The 12304-nt window shown below is 41.5% G+C and overlaps 1 pseudogene; it reads left to right on the forward strand.

Moving 5' to 3' along the window:
- The first annotated feature begins 5671 nt into the window (after window positions 1–5671).
- Window positions 5672–7351, forward strand: LOC110812390 (hydroquinone glucosyltransferase pseudogene; annotated as a pseudogene).
- Window positions 7352–12304: the final 4953 nt, after the last annotated feature.

Genomic DNA, 12304 nt, shown 5'->3' on the forward strand with positions numbered 1-12304 from the left:
CACACCAACATTGGCTCCACGCGGGAGGCCATGAGGACGATCCACATGTCTAAGCGATCTGACGGTCCAGATCGCATCTTACACGGACGAACAGTTCAGATGCATTCCCTCTTTAGACGCGATCAAATAGATGAGATTGATCGCGATAAACAGCCCAAATTCATCCACGCAATCAGCCTAAACAAGCAACAATCAGACGACTCTTGTCACTCTACGTCGACGTGGATGGACAGCCAGGATCAGAGAGAAGAGAGGTATTTAAGCCTCTCTTCAATCAGCCCCCAAACCCTAGCCGACACCCAACCGGAGAAAAAGAAGAAGGAGGCGGTTGGAAGGAGGACCAGCTACCGGAGGGACGCCGTCGCCGTAGCACTAGAGCCACCACTGATCACTAAGAGAGGTAACATTTTTTCTTTCCCGCTCGAAATTTAATCACGAGTGCCCTATGCCAATATCGGAGCCAAAGGGTCGAGCGATGAGGCAAAAATTACGGACAAAACTCGGCTGAGCTGCTATAGCCAAAACCTAAAATCCTCTTCGATGACTCTCTTCCCTTTTCTCATTTCGCGTAATTTTTTTACCACTATATTCTCTGTTCTTTTCTTGTGCAGGTTAGCCGAAGGGGAACTTCAATTGTGAAGGAAGACCGGTGGAGCCACTGCACTTGAAGACCTTCTATTAGTAGGGTTTCGTTTTTTGTCTTTTCTAGCTAACTGAGGCCTCCTAACTGCATTTTTTTTGCAAGTCTATGTACAAAACAAGCCAAAACTTGTGTAAACCGGCCGAAACCGACCAGACTAAGGCAAATCATCGCCTTGAGCGGCGGAGCCGACGCTGGAGTATGACAGTGCCACCATGCTGGAACCATAAAATTGGCCATAAAGGTTTTAAAACGCCTATTTTGGACCTTTTGGGATATTTTTGAATACGTAACGGGTGTTTTAATTTTCACAAAAAAAATTTCAGAAAACTCGGGAACTACTAGAAGATGCAGTGAAAAGTACGGTATTTCAGACACCAATATGATATAAGAATCTATCTCCATATTTTCTATTACGGTAAATTGAGACTTAATAATCAATAATTCTATATTTTGTGAAAATTAGAAAATTCTAAAATTAATTATAGGTCATTAGTGGAGCCAGAACTAATCAGTGCATATTTGCCATAGTTTACTGCTTATTTTCTCATATACTACCTAGAATATTTACTATTATATTGTGTAACAGCCCCGAAAATTTAAAATGGAATTTATATTAAAAATATCAAATGCGGAAGCGAAGTCAAAAATTCGATTAACATCCCTTACACTAAAACCAAAAACGTGCTCACAATATAAAAGATCAAACTACTTAAAGGAGAAACTTGAAAGTAAAAGCTACAAATATGGCTATGGAGTCTTTAGGCGTCCCCTTCGTCGTCCTCCTGCGGAACTGGCTCGGGAACAAGGTCTTCCTGATCTGAAATGATTAAATAAGGAATGAGCTACACTAGCCCAGTAAAGACATCACGATATCTCACCGTCACGGAGGTAAAGGTGGGTAGAAAATACAAAAAAACCAATGGAGCATAATTTACAACAAAACCTTTTATCAATAATAAAACCTTTACCATTCACTTACCCAGTGAAATTCATAAGACAATATACGAAAACAATAACATCATTATCATCATGAAATCATATATAAACTGTATAACGTAATACTTATCAAGCCTTTCGAAATTCAATCGTTGACAATATATTTTCCTCATTTACCAGCCCACTAGTATCCATGGGGATCCATAGGGGTCCCGCTACCCGTTAACCCTTAACACTTGAAATCATATTCGAGGGTCATCCCTATACCCCGTCCGGTATGGGCGCCAAAACTATAAACCTCATTATCCCGTCCGGTATGAGGGTGAAACGGGCCGTCCCCATACCCCGTCCGGTATGGGCGCCAAAACACATAAGATCTTCATACTCCGTCCGGTATGGGAGACCACAATCCTGGTAGGGTTCCCTACGGACCCGGTCTGTCCACCATCTCCCAGGATATCTAATCAGGCTGACCACATTATATAATTACCCACTTACATAATCTTTCATTCTATTTTTCCTCAGTCAGCATCATCAATCACATACAAACAAGCAAAACGGTAATTTATGCCAAACAGACAACATACAATATCAATATCCCAATCATTCAATCCATAATCAGTAAAATAGTAAAATATACACACGAAACTATAAAATAAAAACATCAAACCTCATGCTGCATTTAAAACTGTAAAACAGGCCAAATAACAGTTAACCGACAAACACACTAGACTCGGGCTCCATTAGCGACCTTAAGCAATTTCACACATTCATTGATTCATGAAATACCGTTTTATAATTTATTGAACTTTAAAACCGTGATAGGAAATAGGGTGAGGGGTCCTTACTCGTTTCGGGGTCCGAACACGGCTTCACAGTGCGCTTGCAGGCTGTCCCTAATTTTCCCTGAATTTTTCCCCGGGGAACTGAAACGCACTACTGGTACCTGCACATGTTCTAAAAAATCCCAAATTAGGCCTAGGGCCCCTTTCGACCAATATCACAACTCCGGCACGGCGGCTCCGCCGTGCTCCGGCGACGGCGCCGCCGCTTGCAGCGGCGGTTCGCCTCGGGTTGGCCGTTTTCGGCCGAATTCGGCCACACTCGCATTGGTTCCTGCGATAAAACAACCCTACGGCCCTCGGGGGGCCGAAAATTTACGGAAAACCAAAGCTTACCGGCGGCGGTGCTCTCGGGTGCGGCGGCTCTCCGGTGAAGTTCGTGTTTTGGTGATTCGGCTCCAACCAACCTGTAGAGAAAAGAATGGTGATCACGGTGATATAAAAATTGCATTAAACGGAGGCCGGGAAGGGCCTCATCGGAGGCAAAAACCGAGGAGGGGTGCGGTGGCGCCACTAGCTTTCGGCCGTTTAGCCGGGATTTTGGCTCCGATTTGGCCACTAGGGAAATCAGCGTAGAAAAACGAGTTTGGGGTATGAAATTTACCTCGATCAGCGGTCGAAAATCTCCCCGGTGCGGCGGTGGGTGGCGGCGGCCGGCTCTGGTTCGTCTTCTCCGGCGAGGGCAGGCGGCTAGGGTTTTGTGGTCTGGTGTGGGGGTTCTATTTATACCCTTTTGCCTTTTGATCTTAGCCGTCCATTTTGATTTAATCTGGGCCGTCCGTTTTTGATTAAATCTGGGTCGTCCGTGCGATTACATCTGGGCCGTCCGTGCGCGCGATTGATCTGGGCTGTCCGATTGCGTTCACGCGGATGGCCAACGTGGCCCGTCCCCGGTCGACGTGGTTTTGCCATGTGGCAGGTCCTGGTTGGCCAGGACTGCTGACTGGGTCTGCTGACGTGGCTGCTGACGAGGCGCGCGCGTTTTTTTTTTTTTTTCTCTTCTTCTTTAATTTCCCGGGCGCTACAACTCTCCCCCCCTTAAAGAAATTTGGTCCCCAAATTTACCTCATTGCTCTTGATCGAACAGATGGGGATATTGGGTCATAAATTCTGATTCCAGTTCCCAAGTAGCCTCCCTGGGCGTGTGGTTCTGCCACACGACTTTTACAAATGATATTTTCCGGTTGCGGAGTATTCTGCTCTCTCGGTCCGTGATACCGACCGGTACTTCTTCATAAGACAAGTCCTCTCGGAGTGGAAGCGGTTCATGAGCCAAGACATGAGAAGGGTCCGGATTGTACTTACGTAGCATAGATACGTGAAACACATTATGAACCCGGGAGAGCTCAGGAGGCAGTGCAAGTCTGTAGGCAGTAGTACTAATCTTGTCTAAGATTTCAAAGGGTCCAATATATCTGGGGTTTAATTTTCCCCTCCTGCCGAACCTACTAATTCCCTTGAAAGGGGTGACTTTAAGAAACACCCGGTCGCCACAGCCGCGGTACGACCCGGTACCACAGCCACGGTACCAGCAAGCACCGCCACAGCACATTCCAGTACCCCCACCACATCAGCAGGTGCCACCACAGGGTCCCCCAGTTCACCCTCGGCCGGCCCCAATCCCTCTACCTCGGGACCCCGCTCCTTCCTTGATCGACCCCGGCTTCATAGAGAGGTACAGAAGACTGAACCCTTCTACTTTTGCAGGGGGATCCTCTTCTGAAGAGGTCTAATACTGGCTAGCAGCGTCACGTCAGCAGCCACGTCAGCAGACCCAGTCAGCAGTCCTGGCCAACCAGGACCTGCCACGTGGCAAAACCACGTCGACCGGGGACGGGCCACATTGGCGATCTGCGTTTTTTTTTTTTTTCTCTTCTTCTTCAATTTCCCGGGCGCTACATATTGTGTGCGTTAAATTGCTAATTTTAATTACTTTCTTGGTTATTCAGTTTATCTAATTGTATAGCCCTTATTTGTTGGCTCGTTTTGCAATAAATGTCCAAATTATGTTTTCTTGATTTATGTATCGTCTCTTTGCATGACCTATTGTTGATTTATAAATATGAGATATTTATATGTAATTTGGTGATGGATTGATGATATGAATCTATGTATGAAAAGCTTACGGGGTACTTTGAGAAAGGGTAGAAGGAACCGGTACATAGGAAAAATTCTACTGTGAACATCACATCAGTTGGACAAAACTGAGAAGTCCCATACCGGAAAGGTTGGGAGATATGATTCACCCTCATATCGGACGGTATATCGAGGTGATGGTAAGTTTGGCGTCCATTATCGGATGAGGTATGAGAATGACCGGTTAATTAACAAACTTAGATATTGGGTTCACGCATAGGGGAACATACTATGGGCCCCCAGAAGTACCGGTAAGCAAGTAAAAAGGTAAGTTATTGTTCTTACTCACTTGTATATTAAATCATGATATTATTTGAATAATTATCTTTATAGATCAATTTTAGAAACTTCTAACGGTAAGTATGGAATAAACAATTTTATGTTAAATGAATTTACCTAAATCAATGACTCCATTAATTGTTTTATGATTTTTTTTTACCAAAATTCGATTTTTTTATCAGTAATTAGTGTGGTATTCTTACTAATCTAGTGTAACTCACTCCCATGTTAATCATTTCATATCAAAAAGACAAAGATTCAGATCCTGAATAACATAAGGGTTGTGAATAAGATTACCTCTCGGACCCTATCAAAGTTATAAGTAGAGATTAACCCTATAAGACATTTATTTATTTGTTTTCAATTATTTCTTTTATTTCTTTCATGAACTGCTGTAAAAAAGACATTCCCGTAATTTTATTGGACATCCTAATTTACTGTATAAAAAATATAGATCCAAATTATTATTTGATTTTACTATTTTAATATATATTCATTTCTTTAAAGTTTTGAATTTTTACAAAATTAATAATAGATCTACTAACAGTAAAAAAATGGGAATCTTCATTACATACAAGCAAACACAATTAATATGCTATGATTTTCTCTAATAGTTAGTTTGAAGAAGAAAAATTTATAATACTTATGTCAACATATTTTAAGTGCTGTATAATATTATAATACTGTAGGTCTTCCCCTTTTATCACTTTTCAAAAAGATGACTTTTAATAAAGATAAGAGATATATTGATAACATGAGTCATCACACTAGGGTTATTGCGATCATATGATATATCCAATTTAATTATATTAAAAATTATAATTTAATCCATTGCAAAAAATTATAAAATTCAATCAAAAACATTTAAGAGTATGGGACAGAATTTCCAGCACGTAAGCATCGGTGCATAAACAAAGGTATACCACCACTTGCATATTATTAAATGATATTTGTTCCCATTCCATCCTAGTTCTTCCAGTGTCATCCTCTCACAGCCTCACTCTCAACATCACGAACCCCAAGAGCTCCAAGACCCACCATGGAAACAACTCCACAGACACCAACACCGCTAGTAGCTATGGTGGCTACTCCAGGCATGGGCCACCTTATTCCACTCGTTGAGTTGGCCAAACGACTCGTCTCGAACCACAACCTTCAAGTAACTCTCATCATACCCAATGACGGAACACCCATGGATTCCTCAAACCAACTCCTTAAAACCCTACCCGCATCCATTTCTTCCATCCTTCTCCCTCTTATCAGCTTCCACGACTTGCCTGAGGGTACCAAGATCGAGAATCGGATCGCACTCAGTGTGACTCGCTCCATGCCAGCTCTCAGGGACTCGCTCAAGGTCCTAACTGAATCAACTCGGCTACTGGCGGTGGTCGCTGACCTTTTTGCCACAGAAACGTTTTCTGTAGCAGAGGAGTTCGGTCTCACCCCATACTTATTTTTCCCTACAAACGCTATGGTACTCTCTCTGATTTTTCATTTACCAAAGCTTGATGAGACATACTTGTGCGAGTACAGAGATATACCGGAACCGATTAAGTTACCCGGTTGCTTTCCAGTTCATGGTAGAGATTTTCCAAGCTCGGTTCAAGACAGAAATGACATGGCCTACAAAAGGATTGTTCACAGAGCCAAACAGTATCGACAACCTGCTGGGATTATAGTAAATAGCTTCGTGGATTTAGAACCGGGTGCTTTTGAAGCCTTGATGCGAGGTGAACCGGGTTTACCTCCGATATACCCAGTTGGACCGGTTGTAAAAACCGGTTCGAGATTAATCGAACCAACGGATGAGTCTGGATGCGTCCATTGGTTGGACAACCAACCAAGTGGGTCTGTGATTTTTGTTTGTTTTGGTAGTGGCGGTACCCTCTCACAGGAGCAATTGAACGAGGTAGCATTTGGTTTGGAAATGAGCGGACAAAGATTCATTTGGGTCGTGAGAATTCCGGACGAGAAAGCCGCGAATGCTGCTTATTTCGGTTTTCAAACCAGAGACCCACTAGAGTTTTTGCCCGATGGATTCTTGGATCGAACCAGAGGGTTAGGGTTAGTGGTGCGACGGTGGGCTCCTCAGATTGAAGTGCTGCGCCATGTGTCCACCGGTGGGTTCGTGACGCACTGCGGGTGGAATTCAACGTTGGAGGGGATTGTGAATGGGGTGCCGTTGATCGCATGGCCGCTGTACGCAGAGCAAAGGATGAATGCGGTGCTGGTGGCGGATGATTTGAAGATTGGGATTAGGGTTAAAGGGAATGAAAATGGGTTAGTGGGGCGTGAGGAAATTGTAGAGTACGCGAAGAGATTAATTGAAGGAGAAGAAGGGAAAATGATTAGGGAGAGAATGAGGCAAGTGAAGGAGGCTGCGTCAAGAGCTTTGAGTAAAGATGGGTCATCTGCCAATTCTCTTGCCAAACTTGTAGAAATCTGGAAATCAAAAGACAAAAAATGTTAAACTTTAAAAATCAATTATTATAATAATTGAAGTTTGGTTTTTTTTTTTTTTTTTTAATTATGATTTAGTTTTGAATATTTTTTATTTATTTTAAACATTAAATTTCTTCCATTTCTTTGCAGAAAGTTAAAGCAATTAGATCATGTTTACATGTTTTAAAAAATATTTCAAGAGAATGATCTTATTTAATTCATTAAATTAATAATATTAAACATTTTTAATTTTAGTTAAATAAATAAGTTCATTTTTTGAAATTGTTTTTGAAATATTCTAAATAAATGAACCATATCAAATTTTTTCCATCAAGATTAGAAAGAAAATACATGTTTTAAACGAATGACAAGTATAGGGAAACTGAGTTATAACAAAAAAAAATTAAGATTAAATTATAATAAATATCACAATTTGAAAACTAATTTAATAGTTTACCTAAAAGAAAGTAATAGACCCTCTTGTAATTATGCTCAAATTTTAAAGACAGCTTGTTTTAAGATTAATTAAATATAAAATATAAATTTATAAATACTAATAGAAAATATGGTGTTTTCTGCCATGAAAGGAAAATAAAACAAATCAATATATTTATTTTTCTAACAATAAATTAATAGTTTATTTCATTTAAAAATAAGAATAATAGTGGTGAGTACAACCCTTCTAACATCTTTCACCCTCCTTTCATCACCCAAACCACTTTAAAGCTTCAATTCTTCACTAGGTTGCTTCACTCCTCAAGGTTAGCTTACCCTTTTAAGGCATCTAAACTTATAAGATATCTCGCTTCTTGTTATAAATTTGTCTTTAAAGTAATATGGTGTAATAAGATATGTGTACTGACCTCCATTGACTAGAAGGAATAACTTTGGCCAAAAATTTTCCTATGAATGAATACTTAGGTCTCATATATGCATCCATATTATCTAAGTCTTTACCATTTTCTTTCTCTCTCTCATTAACTGACTTGAGATTACTGTTGTCAGATTTAAAGACTAAATAATATTCTATTAACAATAGTGAATATTTATATAAGAGTGCTGTAACACCCTAAATTATTTTTTTTGTAATTTATGGTTTAATTATAAATATAAATTCTTAATTTTTTCAATTTTTTAATTTTAATTTAGAGTAAAAATGAAGTAAAATTGATTGACAATTAAATTGAAAATAATTTTGGGGAAAATTTGTGAAAATTTAGGTTTTAGGAGTATTTTTGAAAAAAAATCAGAGACAGGGGTTAAAATACAATTTAGAAAAGTTCTGTCACGTGGGACGCCTAGTCAGCAGCTCCGATCAATTAGGACGCGTTGCGTGGCAGCGGACACTGACGCGGTGCCACGCGGGAGATCTGCGTGACCGCAATCGAATGACCCAAATCTGCTCCCGCACGCACGGACGACCCAAATGCATTCCCTCCCCAAACACGATCGGACGGCTAGATTTGAACGCTATCAGACGATCCAAATTAGATCGCTATGGACGGCGCAGATTGGATTGCGATGAATGACCCAAATTCACTCTCTATTTAATCGCGATCGGACTGTCCATATCAAATGCGATGGACAACCCAGATTAAAAGTGGACGGATATAAATAACCCCAATTCGCACCAAACTCTAATGCTAGCCACCAGAAACCCTCACCAAAGAAGAAGACTCGGTCGTCGGGAAGGACGATGCCCCCACCATCATCGCACCGGAGCTTTTTCCGACCGCCAAAAAAGGTGAAAAAAAATTTTTTTGCTCGAAATTCAATTTTAAGCACACCCATGGCCAAATCGGAGCAAAAAGACCACCCAATTGGCCGAAAAATACCGGCAAAGCCTGGCGGTGCCGCCACAGAGAATTTCACAAAACACCTCTGATGAGGCCCTTCTCGATTACCGTTTTGTGTAATTTTTTACCGTTGTGATCACCGTATCCTTCTCTACAGGTTGACCGGAGCAAAACACCCGACTGCAACGTGAGTCGGGGGAGCCGCCGCACCGAAAGGCTTTACCACTAGGGAGTTTCGGTTTTTTGTATTTTTTCAGCTAACCAATGCCCTTTAATGTGTTTTCTTACAGAGATCGATACAGAATTGGCTGAATTTGGCCGAAAACAGTCGACTCGAGCCGCACCGCCGCTGCGGGTGGAGGCACCGACGCCGGAGCACGACGGAGCTGTCGTGTTATAATTCCAAAATTGGTCAAGCGGACCCTATGACTGATTTTGGGTTTGTTTGGGGCATTTGTAGGTACTATTAACGCATTTTAATTCTTGAAAAAAAAAAATTTAGGGAACCTGGGAATCACTCGTAGGCGCAGTTGAACAGCTTGGTTTTTCGGGCAACAAATCGAGTAAGGATCCCTCACCCTATTCCCTATCATAGAATTGAAGTCTAAATAAATAATAATATGATATTTTGTGTGAATTTAGGAAATGTGCATAATTAATTATGGATTACTAATAGAGCCAGAACTAAAAATTATCTACTAGTGTTTGTTGATTGTTTTTACAGTTTATATGCATGATGGTATGTTATTAATTGATTTTATGGTTTTGAATGCATGTATAGTTTATTCTATGTGTTTACTACTGAATCAAGAAAAATGAAGGTTAAACGGTAAAAATTGTGTGATGAAATGAATGGATGAAACGGCAGCCTTACTAGATATCATAGGAGATAGTAGATAGACCAGGTACATAGGGAACTCTACCGTGAACGTTGTCTCATACCAGACGGGGTATGGAGACTTGATAATTTGGCGCTCATACCGGACAAGATATGGGGATGACCTGCTTCACCTTTATACCGGACGGGGTATCAAGGTTTGGTAAATTGGCGCTCTTACCGGACGGGGTATGGGAACGACCCATAATTGAGAATGTTAAATGAAAAGGTTCACGTATAGCAGAGACATCCTTATGAACCTCCATGGATACCAGCAGGCTAGTAAAAAAAGTAACAATTATTGTTTGATTTATTGATGATGGACATAGATTCATAATATGTGCTATGATTGGTGATTATTCATGGAATCATGATCTGTATAATATTATTGTCTGTATAAGTTGTTTTTATAAATTCCACTACGGTATGTGAATGATAAATGATTTTTATTATTAATAAATAAATTTGCTAAATTTAATGCTCCATTAGTATTTTTTTTTTATACTAACTTTTACTTTTGTGTCGGTGATATAGTGTGTAACGACCCCGGAAATGTGAAAATGAAATGAGTATTTAAACATATAAAATGCGGAAGTGAAACTAACTAACTAAAAGAGAAACTCGAAGATAAAACTATGAGTATGACTACAGAATCTCTAGGCATCCCCTTCGTCGTCCTCCTGCGGAACGGGCTCGGGAACCATGTCTTCCTGATCTGAAATGGTTAAATAAGGAGTGAGCTACACTAGCCCAGTAAGAACATCACGATATCTCACCGTCACGGAGGTAAAGGTGGGTAGAAAAACACAAAAGACCAACGGAGCATGATTTACAACAAATCATTTTATTCATGATAAAACCTTTACCATCCACTTACCTCGATAGAATTCATGAAACAATATAAGAAAACAATAACATTATCACAATCATGGAATAATATAAGCTGTAAAACATAGCACTTATCACGCCTTTTGTAATTCAATCATTATACCACATATTCTTTTCTCACTTACCAGCCTACTAGTATCCATGGGGGTCCATAGGGGTCCCGCTACCCGTTAACCTTTAACATTCATAATCAGTTTCCAGGGCCGTCCCCATACCCCGTCCGGTATGAGCGCCAAAACCATAAACCTCAATACCCCGTCCGGTATGAGGGTGAAACGGGCCGTCCCCATACCCCGTCCGGTATGGGCGCCAAAATCATAAACCTCAATACCCCGTCCGGTATGAGGGTGAAACGGGCCGTCCCCATACCCCGTCCGGTATGGGCGCCAAAACCATGAGATCTCCATACCCCGTCCGGCATGTGAGACCACAATCCCGGTAGGGTTCCCTACGGACCCGGTCCGTCCACCATCTCCCAGGATATCTAGTCAGGCTGACCCCATCATACAATTATCAGTCTACACAATCTTTCATTTTTCTTTTCCTCAATAAGCATCATCAATTCATATTTAAACAAGCAAATCGTAATTAATGCCAAACAGACAACATATAGTATCAGTTCTTCAGTCTTTCAACACATAATTAATAAAAAAGTAATATATGCACTCGAAACTATAAAATGAACACATCAAACCTCATAATGCATTTAAAGCTGTAAAACAGGCCAAATAACAGTAAATCATCAATCACACTAGACTCGGGCTCCATTAGCAACCTTAAGCAATTTCACACATGCGTTAATTCAAGAGATACCGTTTTATCATTTTGAACTTTAATACCGTGATAGGAAATAGGGTGAGGGGTCCTTACTTGTTTTCGGGATCCGAATACGATTCACAGTGCGCCTACAGGCCGTCCCTAATTTTCCCTGAATTTTTCCCGGGGAACTGAAACACACTAACAATACCTGCACGTGTTCCAAAAAATCTCAAATTAGGCTCAGGGCCCCTTTTTGGCCAATATCGCAACTCCGGCACGGCGGCTCCGCCGTGCTCCGGCGATTCGCCTTGGGTTGGCTGTTTTCGGCCGTTTCCGGGCGAATTCGGCCACACTCGCATCGGTCCCTGCGAGAAAACAACCCTAGGGCCCTCGGGGGGCCAAAAAATCACGGAGAAGCGGAGCTTACCGACGGCGGCGCTCTCGGGTGCGGCGGCTCTCCGGCGAGGTTCGTGGTTTGGTGATTCGGCTCCGGTCAACCTGTAGAGAAAAGAATGATGATCACGGTGATATAAAAATTGCATCAAACGGAGGCCGGGAAGGGCCTCGTCGGAGGCAAAAACCGAGAGGGGGCGCGGCGGCGCCGCTGGTCTTCGACCGCGTATTCCGACCGTTTGGCCGGGATTTTGGCTTCGATTTGGCCATAGGAGGAATCAGCGTGGAAAAACGAGTCGGGGGTATGAAATTT

This window comes from Carica papaya, chromosome 4, assembly GCF_054855325.1.
Source record: "Carica papaya isolate Zhongbai chromosome 4, ASM5485532v1, whole genome shotgun sequence".
In the NCBI taxonomy this organism is placed as follows: Eukaryota; Viridiplantae; Streptophyta; class Magnoliopsida; order Brassicales; family Caricaceae; genus Carica; species Carica papaya.